The sequence below is a fragment of the Lissotriton helveticus genome, chromosome 2_1 (genome assembly GCF_964261635.1).
Source record: "Lissotriton helveticus chromosome 2_1, aLisHel1.1, whole genome shotgun sequence".
In the NCBI taxonomy this organism is placed as follows: domain Eukaryota; kingdom Metazoa; phylum Chordata; class Amphibia; order Caudata; family Salamandridae; genus Lissotriton; species Lissotriton helveticus.
Window position 1 is genome coordinate 1,894,657,341 of NC_136059.1, and position 12,290 is coordinate 1,894,669,630.

Genomic DNA, 12,290 nt, shown 5'->3' on the forward strand with positions numbered 1-12,290 from the left:
ATGGAAATGAAAAATCTTGCAAAGGGTATTATGTAGGGTAATATACTCATACAACTATCAGCTACTGCAGGTCATGAAAGTGACTTTATGCCAGCTTTGGCTCTTCCTCCTACAGCAATGAGGGCCAGATTCACAAAGACTGGATTAAAAAATTGGATAATTGCTGCATTAGTATTACTCCTGTTCTCAGAATACAATACTGATTGTTTTGGAAAGAGTAAAGAATTCCATGAGTACTCCTGGACAACTCTAAGAGTCATAGGGGCATATTAGCAAGGGCTTTATCGGCCCTTTTTGCCGCTAAAGCAGCGATTTCTTTTATCGCTATATCAGCAAGCTGTCGCTAACAGGCGTTAACAACAGCTTTCTGGCGATAGCGGGCGGTGTTCCTATCGCTTTGCATACCAGCGATGATTATCGCTAATGACATGCAAGGTAGGCGTTCCCAACTAGAAGCAACTGAAAACAGTCGCTAACACAAGTTCACCCTATTAGCAACGCAGGCGAAGCAATAAGGAAAGTCACGCTAAGCGCGATTATCGCTAGTATTTAACACCTGTTGAAAACATGACTTACCTATTTCTTCACTGGGAGGTGGATTTTCAGGCTAAGTCCACAATGGCGTTAATGCGTAAATATTGCTGGATTTACAGTGATATTCAGGCATTTCGCCGCCATCGCTGGATATTTTATGACAGTGGAGATAAACAGTGCTAATAGCATGTTATCTCCGCAAAAATAACCAGCGATAGGCGGCAATAAAAACAAACGCACTAAGCGCAGAGTCCTCACTTACGTAACATTTCCAAATTCAAAAATGTCCACAAGGTGGAAGTTATTGTATGTTGAAATGGAACACAACGTTGCATTAGCACTTGCAGCTCTTTTTTTATCCACACCTAAAATATTTTTACCTTGGAGAAACCTTTGGGCAGATTTATGTTGGGAATGCGCCACGTTTGCGTCACGCAACTGCGGCGTAAACGTGGCGCATCCCTACGACCCATTACAACGTGACGCATCTAGGCAGATGCGTCACGTTGTAAAGCCCTGCGCCACTTGTGGGCGTTCCAAAATAATTACAAAAAGGGGGTGGTGATGGACAGAGTATCTGAGTTAATCAGAACACTCCTACCCAGTCAACAGATCAGGGCTTGATCCATCACCGTTTTTTAGCTCACTGCACCATCCCAGTTCAGAACCTGGCTATATGCAAATTAGTCTGTCCCTGGCCCAGTGCATCATGGGAACAGGGCAGACCAAACTACCAAGCCAATTCTTCACTGGAAAGGAAACAAGCTTTCGGGGACCGGTTTCTGGCATTACAGCCGTCTTCGGCCCGGCTTGCTTGAATCCTGATGGTGCAATGAGCAAGGGACTCATGTCTGAGCATGCCCTTCCACACTCATGATGGCCAAAATAATTACATTAGAAACCGGTCCCCGGAAGCTTGTTTCCTTTCCAGTAAAGAATTGGCTTGTTAGTTTGGTCTGCCCTGTTCCCATGATGCACTGGGCCAGGGCCAGACTAATTTGCATGTAGCCAGGTTCTGAACTGGGATGGTGCAGTGAGCTAAAAAACGGTGATGGATCAAGCCCTGATCTTTTGACTGGGTAGGAGTGTTCTGCTTAATTCAGATACGCTGTCCATCACCACCCCCTTTTTGAATCGTTTTAGCCACCACAAGTGTGGAAGGGTATGCTCAGATGTGAGTCCCTTGCTCACTGCACCATCAGGATTCAAGCAAGCCGGGCCGAAGACGGCTGTAATGCCAGAAACCGGTCCCCGGAAGCTTGTTTCCTCTCCAGTAAAGAATTGGCTTGGTAGTTTGGTCTGCCCTGTTCCCATGATGCACTGGGCCAGGGCCAGACTAATTTGCATGTAGCCAGGTTCTGAACTGGGATAGTGCAGTGAGCTAAAAAACGGTGATGGATCAAGCCCTGATCTTTTGACTGGGTAGGAGTGTTCTGCTTAATTCAGATACTCTGTCCATCACCACCCCCTTTTTGAATCGTTTTAGCCACCACAAGTGTGGAAGGGTATGCTCAGATGTGAGTCCCTTGCTCACTGCACCATCAGGATTCAAGCAAGAACGGCTGTAATGCCAGAAACCTGTCCCCGGAAGCTTGTTTCCTTTCCAGTAAAGAATTGGCTTGGTAGTTTGGTCTGCCCTGTTCCCATGATGCACTGGGCCAGGGCCAGACTAATTTGCATGTAGACAGGTTCTGAACTGGGATGGTGCAGTGAGCTAAAAAACGGTGATGGGTCAAGCCCTGATCTTTTGACTGGGTAGGAGTGTTCTGCTTAATTCAGATACTCTGTCCATCACCACCCCCTTTTTGAATCACTTGTGGGCGTTCCGGCGCAGGGTGGGCGTTTCGGGGAGGTGCGCCTCGCAAAAGTGGCTGAGTGACATCTATAAGATTTCACTCAGTCACTTTCAGGCCAATGCTGCGTCAAAACCCTGCGCCTGCTTGAAGCAGGCGTAGGTCTTGACGCAGCATTGTAAAGATGGGGCACCCCCGAGCCTTGCTGGAGCTGCGTCGCGCTTGCGACGCAACTCCAGCAATGCGCCACCTTTACGGCACAGATGCGTCACGCATCTGTGCCGTTTTTGCCCCATGGTGCGCCGCATTGTAAATGCGGCGCACCATGGGTGGCGGAGCAGCGGTGCAAAATAACTGGCGCATCTATCATAAATCTGCCCCCTAATACCCTGCTGTGGAGGCGTTCTCTCTGCAGTGCCAACCTGGAAACATAGTTACACTGTCCTTTACAAAAGGACAGGTCTAAATTTGGAATGGTGAGCATATTCTTGTAAATTGGTGAAAAACAACTTACGAGTCTGTGGGTGTTTGTCAACTTTTGTAGGAAGAAACCCAGGAATGTCCAGAAAACATTTGCAAATGAGAAAGCTTTGCGTTATTGACAGTGATTCATTATTCACAAGTGCATTTTGTACAGAGAAAATTATTCCAGTCCTTTCTTCCATGATTCCTGATTCTGTGAATGAGACTGAGAATTTTGGTGCACGAAGATATAATTACCAAAGAATAAACATTGGTGTCCTAAAAATTATACCATTGAATTCAAGCATCATATTAACCCTTTTGATGCGGCCGTTGTCCAAAGGCCGAAGGACGCTCTCCCTCCTCGGTGCAGCTGTTGTCCATTGGCTGACACTGGGAAGGACTTCAAGGAATCCTCCAGTGATCACACTGGAGGATTCCCTTCTTCAGATCAAAAGGCAGGGCGATGTGGCATCACTTCCTGTCAGCTCTTTCCCCCCCTCCCTATTCCCATTGGTGACATCAGGGTGCTGTGAGGCACACTGACGTCATAGATGCAGGTCCCCAAGTGTCAGGGAGGCACTGTTGCATCAATGCCTTCCCGCTATGTTATCCTGGCAGTAGATCACGGATGCACTCCAATCCACACCTAGGAAATCACAAGGCCACCAGTAATTGTCATTTGGGGGAGTGGCTCTCATGGTGACGGGTCGACTCCCGGGAGGCATAGCAAAAAATACAAATTTGTTGTACCCCTGCAGGTACAATTGTGCACCCCGGGGTTTATAAAAAAAGTATTTTCAATACAATTTAAATCGTCAGGGGGTCGGCCCTCATGCCATATAGGCGGGCTCCCTGTGGGCCCTAATTTATTTTCCTAAAAAATACAAATAAGAAGCAGGGGTTCCTAGGAGATACTTTGTTTTAAGAGATAAATCTGCAGGTTATGCAATAATTATAGTTTATGTGGCATTTTTGTTTTATAAATGTCTGCTTTCCCCTGGAGGAGTCATTGACCCTGGAGGGGAAACACACATTTATAAAACAAAATGCCACATAATCTATCATCCATGCATAATCTGCATGGAAAAAGTGATTTCAAACGTGGCAGCATGTGTTCACACATAGTGCACGGCTCTGCTCAAAGGATGTTGGTCATCATTCAGTTGCTTATTTATAAATGCGGTTGCTATACTGGTGCTATTGAGGTGAAATCTTTACCCAGGCAGTATTATGTTTTCAATTTTTTTTCAACTCTGCTTTGTGCTGCATAATTCGCCTTTTCTTGCCACTTCATTTAGTCCACCCTGTTTTCACAAGGAGCACGCCTAAGCACAAAGGGGCAGGGGCTACTATCTGATTGCGCTTCTTGAGAACAAAGGTAGATTTTTGGTTTCAGGAAATAACTTTTATACTGGAAATGGCCAGAAGCTCCCCCAACAATAAGGTTTTGACAAAGCCAATGTAAAAGTATGCTGTGGTGTTGGGTATTTGGCAAGGTGAGGTAATCCTGTGTCTTTTTTTTACTGTTTCACTGTCTTTGGAGAACCTGCAGCTTCATCTGAAAAGATACGTTTTTTTTGTTGATTTACTGTTGTACACATCTCACAGATGCACACAACCACAGACTGATTTAGAACAATGCTTCTGCCTTTTATGCAGGACAGTGTTTTTGAAGGAAGGTTTTAGCCAATCAGCAAAGATGGTGTCTCGGTGGATGACTGCTCTCCAGGCTTTAACTCGTGTTATAAAGGTCAGCTCTGAAACAGGATCAGAGACTGAGGCAGCAGATACTGAAGAATGTAAAGAGATTTGCTGGCTGCTTGCGAGTGTGAGCAAGATTTGTAAAAATTGAAAATTGTAAATTGATACTTGTATAGCGCACTACTCACCCGCAAGGGTCTCAAGGCGCTTGTACGAATACCACTGTGGAACCCATCCTGGCTTTCCCTGTGAGGTGTCCACTCCTGGGCACCCCCAAGGTGGAGGCCAGGTATCCTTAGCATTGTGGGGGCCGTTGTGGAGATTAAGCAAGCTATTGCCCAGAGTTGCAGAGTGGGACTCCATGATTGGAATAGGCACCGAGGCGAGAATTATCAGGCCCGTGGAATTTTGAGCCCAAGACCCGCCGAGGCGGGGAATTGAACCCTGGTCCCGGGCTAGACCTCTGCATCAGGGTCTGCCGCTCTAACCATTGAGCCACACTTCTCCACTTCTCCACTTCGCTACCATTTTCATCACGCTAGTGAGCATAAGCATTTTTTGGGCAATGACGTCTCGGTGGATGACTACTCCCCAGGCCTTAACTTGTGTTATGGAGGACAGCTCTAAGGCAGGATCAGAGACTGAGACAGCAGATACTGAGACAGATACTGGGGAGTGATACTGGGGAAGATTTGCCAGCCAGTAGAGAGCGCGAGCGGGGTTCGCTGCCCGCTAACATGGCTTCCATTCACCACAGCGCCTTCAGGTGCCAATTTTGAGAGGCGCGTGAGCGGCAGCGACTGCTCAAGCAGATTCTCTACTCAAAAAGGATCTAAATCTAATCAAAAATACTCTTTTGAGTTAAATTCTATTCCAACAAACTGTTCAGTATGTTTTTTAGTGTGAGAAACAGTTTTTTTACTTTGCTTTTTTTCTAACAAGAAGGAAGTGCCCCAGATACTTCAACTTCCTGTTCCTGTCCAGCAGGCTCCTCTCAAAGCTTTGTCCATCTCCTGGTCACTTTTCATTTGGATTTCGAGGTAGAAGGATCGTTTTCTTTTTTTTTTGCTGCATATATACCATTGCATTTAAGGACTTTGTTTATGAGGTATCACAAGTAAGTTCAAAAACCTTTGTATAAGGGAGTTGTTTGTTTGATAGAGTTCTTACTCCAGCATATATTCAAACTTGTATTCCATTTTTTAATTGTGTTTTGGTGGGTGGCCTACAGTTTCTGTAGGGGCCTAGTTATTTTTTTCATTAAATGTTTTTGTCTTTTGTATGGGAAAAAGGTTGCACAGTTCAGTACATTTTCTCCATGTGTATTACATTTGCAATATTCATTTATTTTTCTATGTGGCCTAGTCTGCCCACAGGCTATCCAGACAGTAGGCCAAATACTAGTCAGGGGTACATGAAACAACTGTTTCTGTGGTATATGTTGTTTTAAAACATCATTTAGGGCAGGGATGGCATTGGATTTAATTACAAATTAGGGTTTTTTTGTATTTCACTTTTTTGTCGACAAAATTGGTGGAGTAATATCGGGAAACATCCTTTACAACGCAACTTTTACCACGCAGTGCCTTTACGACGCAACTTTTACAACGCAAACCATTACAACGCATTGCGCTGGGGGCGCTCTAGGATAGGGAATAAGTTTAATGTACTATCCAACACCTTCCCTAGTGTCCTCGGGGACTGGAGTTGGAATAGGAAATTAAACTATTCACTATCCAGCACCCCAAAGCGCTATGCGTTGTAAAGGTTTGCGTTGTAAAAACCGCGTTGTAAAGGCATGCGTGGTAAAAGCATGCATTGTAATGTCATACATCCAGGAATATCTGATGCCTTGGGAGTGTGTGTGTTGTTATCAAAATTTTATAGCTTACTTACTTTTCATTTTTGGCATTGCTGACTGAATGGTAGTGTTGTCTTCAGTGTTACCATGCCTCCGTTGTCTGGCCAGTCTGTGTATGTGTGTGTGTGTGTTTGGCTAGGCCATGTGGCTGTGGGCCGTTTTGTATAGTCAGTGTCCATAGGCCTGCATGTGTTCTTTGTTATCCATGCCTCCTTGCTTGTTGGTTTACCATGTGGCTGGTGACTATTTTTCTAGCCAGCCAGTAGGGTTTTGCCATAGGCCTTCATGTGTGCTTTGTTGGGGTCATGCCTCCTTGCTAGCTGTTGTTGTTTGACCATGTAACCGGCGACCAATTTGTGTAGCCAGCCAATGTGCTTTTGCATAGGCCCGCATGTGCTCTTTGTTTGGGCCAATACTCCTTGTTGTTATTTGACCATGTGGCCAGCGACCATTTTGTGGAGCTAGCCAGTGTGCTTTTGGCATAGGCCTGAATATGTCTCTGTTATGGCCTTGCCTCTTTGCTTGTAATTTATGGTTGACCAGGTGGCCGGCAACCACATTGTATAACCTGCCAGTGTGCTTTTACCATAGGCCTGCATGTGTTCTTTGTTGGGGTCATGCATCGTTGGTTGCTGTTGATGTTTGATTATGTGGCTTGTAACCACTTTGTGTAGCCAGCCAGGGTGCTTTTGCCATAGGCCTGCATGTGTTCTTTATTGTGGCAATGCCTCCTTGCTTGCTCTTCTTGGTTGACCAGTGCAGCCTGCCACTGTGTAAATCCTTTTTTTTCCTGTTTTCAATTCAAAGCCATTTTCTAGAGAGATAGATAGGAGACGGTTATGCCCTTTGTTTTGGTTCATTTTCTTTACTTTTCCCTAATATCATTTTAATATGCTTGAGGATCATTATAGTTCATGTATATATGAACAATATTTAATATTAAATGAAATATTTTTTGCATTTTTCCCCTGCACCTCTTTGCCTCCCAATGGGTTTCTCATAGTACTCTAGTTCACAGCGATAATTTCCTTTTATTTATTTTAATTTTTTTCTATTAACATTTTTTTTAAATTTGTGAATGTATACACTATTGTTTTTAACTATTGAGGATAATGACTAACCACACTAAATTATATTGTCTGTACTATGAATAAATCAAACTGCAAAAATGTCACGTGTCAATAAATGTTTTTCTTTCTTGTTTGCTTTTAGGTGCACGAGAGACATCACCCACAGTCAAGTTCAGGTTTATTAAAGTTTAGACACTTGTCTTTAAAACAATAGTTACAATAATACTGTAGTGGCTTAGCTTGCCTCGCGCAGACTGTGCGCGAGGTCTGCAGCGTGTGTCTCGTGCTGTCCGCTATGACGCGGAAGAGAGTGACAGTTGGGGGGCTGAGGCGGTTATTCAGAGTCGTCATAGGTCTTGCCAAGACGTGCTTGTGGGAGTCGTAATAAAGACTTGACTGATTTACCCTGCTGTCTTACTCGAGTCATTACACTCGAAACTGGCGACGAGGACGGCTCCCACAGAGAACCCACAAGAGGGAAGTAATTACCTTAGAGGTGAAGAAAGCTGATGCTGTCTTCGCAGCGGAACGTCATTGAAGCGGTCTTCTTTGGTGGCGATCTGCTTTTTAATCTGCTGCGACGTTGCTGAACAGAGAGGCGAGTGGCTGCTTCTCGTGTTTGGAGCCTTGTTCCTGTCTGTCGGCCTCAGCGATGTTAAGAGGCTGAGGTGAGGAGACGTGGGACGCGCTGTGGTGGGCGTGTATTCTACACGATTAATCCCGCCTGTACTGTCGATCTGCTCAAGAAAAGAACGGCAACCACTTCCCGCCCAGTTCTTAGAGGGGAACCTACCAAAATTTGTCTATGACAGTGCCGATTACTGGCTGTATAAGGTTCACCACGAAGACACCTCTGGGGCACGAATTTAACTGCAAGTTGAAAAGAATTAAACTGTAATTGTCTGTGACATTGCCGATTACTGGGAGGAAGAATAGATTATCCAATGAAGACATTTCTGGGCAAAAACCTCCAATTTGGCACGAAAGAAAATAAACTTGGCACGTCTAGAGGAATAATATAATTCTCCGTGGGTCCTTCCTGGCTTTTGCGTTAGGGGAAACTATTTAAGAACTTTTCTGGCTCTTGATATTATATCTAGAACGAATCTTGGATATTCACAGTTAGCTATTGGAAAATTTAAGAAAAAGAGAATCACCCACTCTTGGTTTCTCTTACATCTCCTCCCTCACCAGAAAAATAAACATAATGCAGTCCATCCTTCCGCCACCTCCTTTTCTGGATACACCAGGTGAACCACCTGTGCCTTGGAGGAGGTGGTTTGATGCATTTGAAAATTACTTGGGTGCAATTGGAGCACATAGATTCCGTGCAGAAAGGAAAAAGTTCTTACTACTTCATTCCCTGGGGTTTGAAGGTAGGGAAACTCTTAAACATTTACCTGATGTGGTTGGGGAGGGAGAAGAAGAAACTGATGAATACAAAGACACTGTGAGGAAATTTAAAGCTAGATATGACAAGCAACCTAGTGTTGTGGTGTCAAGACATAAGTTCTTCAAAAGAGCACAGAAAGGTGAGGAAGACGTAGACACGTATATCACTGCCTTGAGGAAGATGGGGGCAGAATGTGAGTTTGAAAACTTCTGTGAACAATTGATATGTGACCAATTCATAGGTAAATGCCTGGATAAAGCTATAAGACAAAAACTGTTGTCTTTGGAAAATCCATCCCTGGATGAATCCATTCGTATAGCGAAGAGCATTGAAACTTCACAGTCTTCCATCAAGGAGTTAGAGAGTAAAAATGCTGAAGTGGTCACCCCTGTGCGTTTGAAAAAATTCGGGGAAAAAAAAGAATATCAACCAAATAATTTTTTCAAAAGAACTGATATCTGCTTCAGATGTGGTTATCCCTCCCATGCAAAAAGTGGAAGACCGTGTCCTGCGAGAAATGCATCCTGCCGCAAATGTGGAAAATGAGGGCATTTTGACAAGGTTTGCCAAACTCACAAAAGTAAAACAGACCAAGTGGCATGTGTAATGGATACAAGTGGTAGTGACAGTGATGGCACTCTTAGTGAACTTAAAGACATGGTTGTAGTGGTCAGTGAAGGAAACGTAAAAAGTGGTGATCCAGATGATTGTGTTGATCCCTATGCTATCATTGGTGTTGGTGAAGAGAGTTTGAGGCTTCTCGTAGACTCTGGTGCAAGGATCACAATGATAAATGAGTCACTGTTCAGGAAAAAATGGGGTAATAGACCACTGCAACCGCCCGACCGTGAGCCTGTATCCTATGAAGGGAGGAGCATAGAACGGCTGGGATACTTTGAAGACATCCTGATTTTCAAGAACAGGCATATTTATGGGAAAATATATGTGACCGTCAATGGCTTAGACATTTTAGGATGGTTCCACCAAGGTTTGTTTAGCATGATGCTTTGTCCCGGAGCAAAAGAACAAATATTGGTTGTTCGTGACCAATCACATGTTGAGGAATTACTCAATAAATACCCAAAAGTATTTTCGGTGAATTGGGAAAAATCAAAGGATTCAAGCACAAAATCAAGATAAAGAGTGATGCTGAGCCTGTAAAACACAAAATAAGAAGTATTCCCTTCAGCATAAGAGAAGACTTGGAAAAAGAACTTTTGTCCATGCAAAAAAGAGGGGTTATCGAACCCATAGAATCGTCGGATTGGACTTCGGCTTTGGTGGTGGCACGGAAGAAAAACAACGAACTCAGAATCTGCATTGATTTGCGCAATCTTAACAAGGTGATTTGGGTGGATTCGCATCCTCTACCGAATATATCGGAAATGTTGGGTGTAGTTGCAGGTGCCAAGGTCTTCACCAAACTAGATTTGGCCTCGGCATATCACCAAATCGAACTTGACAAGGAATCACGTCATTTCACTGCGTTCAACTCTCCAGCTGGATTATTTCAATTTTGTCGTATGCCTTTCGGCCTGGCTTCAGCAGCCTCTGTCTTTCAGAGGATTATGGTCAATCTGCTGAAGGGAATAAAAAACGTGGCCATATTCCAAGATGACATTCTGCTGTTCGCTAAAGATCAACAAGAACATGACATAGTGTTGAGCAAGATCTTGTCCATTTTCCAGGAACATGGTGTAGTCCTAAAAAGGGACAAATGTGAGTTCTCAAAAGACAAGGTGGAATATCTGGGTCATACCATCTCAAGCGAAGGAATCACACCCAAGCCGAGTTTGGTACAAGCCATTGTTGATGCTTCTGCACCCAAAGACAAAGCAGGAGTAAAATCCCTTTTAGGTCTCACTGAATCTTATGCCCGCTTTATTCAAGACTATGCTACGAAGATTTGTCCCATATCTAAACTACTACAGGACAAAAGTGAATTTGTGTGGGATGACGAATGCAAAACTGCTTTCGAATGGATTAAGGAACAACTTAGTACCGTCAAGGCTTTGAAGCCTTTTGTACAGGGTGTCCAGTGTACTTTGACTGTGGATGCCAGCAGCTATGGTCTAGGTGCTATCCTGACACAGGTTGTTGGCCAAAATGAACACACGGTAGGATTTGCATCCAGGGTACTCAGAGAGGCAGAGACTCATTATTCTGTTATTGAGAAGGAGCTTCTAGCATGCTGGTGGGGCATTGAAAAATTTAAAAATTATTTGTGGGGACAAAAGTTTACACTTCAAACGGACCACAAACCGTTGGTTGCAAATTTAGGAAATACCAACAGCCGCGGTGCCACTCCTCGCATTGCACGCCTAGCATCTAAACTCTTACAATTCAACTTTGATGTTGTACATATTGCTGGGGGGAAAAATGTGAGGACCGAGGCATTGTCACGTTTACCTGCAACTACCTGTCAAGACATGCAATGTACTGATGACTGTTGTTATGATGAAAATGAGGACTATATCATAGCAAGTGTTGAATTGACTAATGTATGTACTGTAGGTCAGGAAAGTTGGAGGGAAGCTTTAGCTAGTGATGAGGTTTCAAAAAAAGTGATGAAGTATATTACCCAAGGGTGGCCCAGGGAAAGGAATGTGGAAGTTGCTTTACAACCCTATGTCAAAGTGAGTGATGAGCTTTCGATTGAAGATGGTCTAGTATTCAGGCTAGAGAAACTTGTTCCACCTGTGGACATCAGATCCACTCTCCTGTCCAAAGCTCATGAGGGGCATCTGGGAGCCACATTAACCAAGCGTAGGGTAAGAGAGTACTTTTGGTGGCCAAAAATGGATAAAGATATTGATGAAATGGTGCAGGAGTGCACAGTTTGTTCCTCTAGTGACAAATGTCTTTGCACAGTCAGTTCACCTCTCACTCCTATTCCCCTCCCTGGTGGACCGTGGGAGAAACTAGGCATCGATGTACTAGGACCCTTTCACAGTCTACCTCAACAATGCAAATTTGCAATTGTTATGGTGGACTATTACACCAAATGGCCGGAAGCCAAGTTTGTTACTAAGGTTGACTCCAGAGAAATAATTGACTTCTTGAAAGAAACATTCATGAGAGAAGGGTTTCCCCAATCCATTATATCTGCTAATGGGGTACAATTTGTATCAGCTGAGGTGGAAGAGTTTCTCAGAGAATCTGTCATTACTCATCACATAAGTTCTCTCTACCACCCACAAACCAACGGTTTGGTAGAGAGACTCAATAGAGTCATAGGTGATTGTGTCAAATGGGCTGTAGAACACCACAAGGCGGTTCCCCAAAGTGTCAGGACGATGTTGTGGTTCTATAGGACCACACCCCATTCTTCTACAGGAGTGTCCCCTTTCGAATTATTGAGAGGTAGGAAACCATGTTCTGAGTTTAGACCAGCTTGGATGTCTAAGTGGAATAAATCTAATTCCACTCCTCAAGAAATGGATGAGAAAGTGAGGTACAGGTCTGCCAAGGTC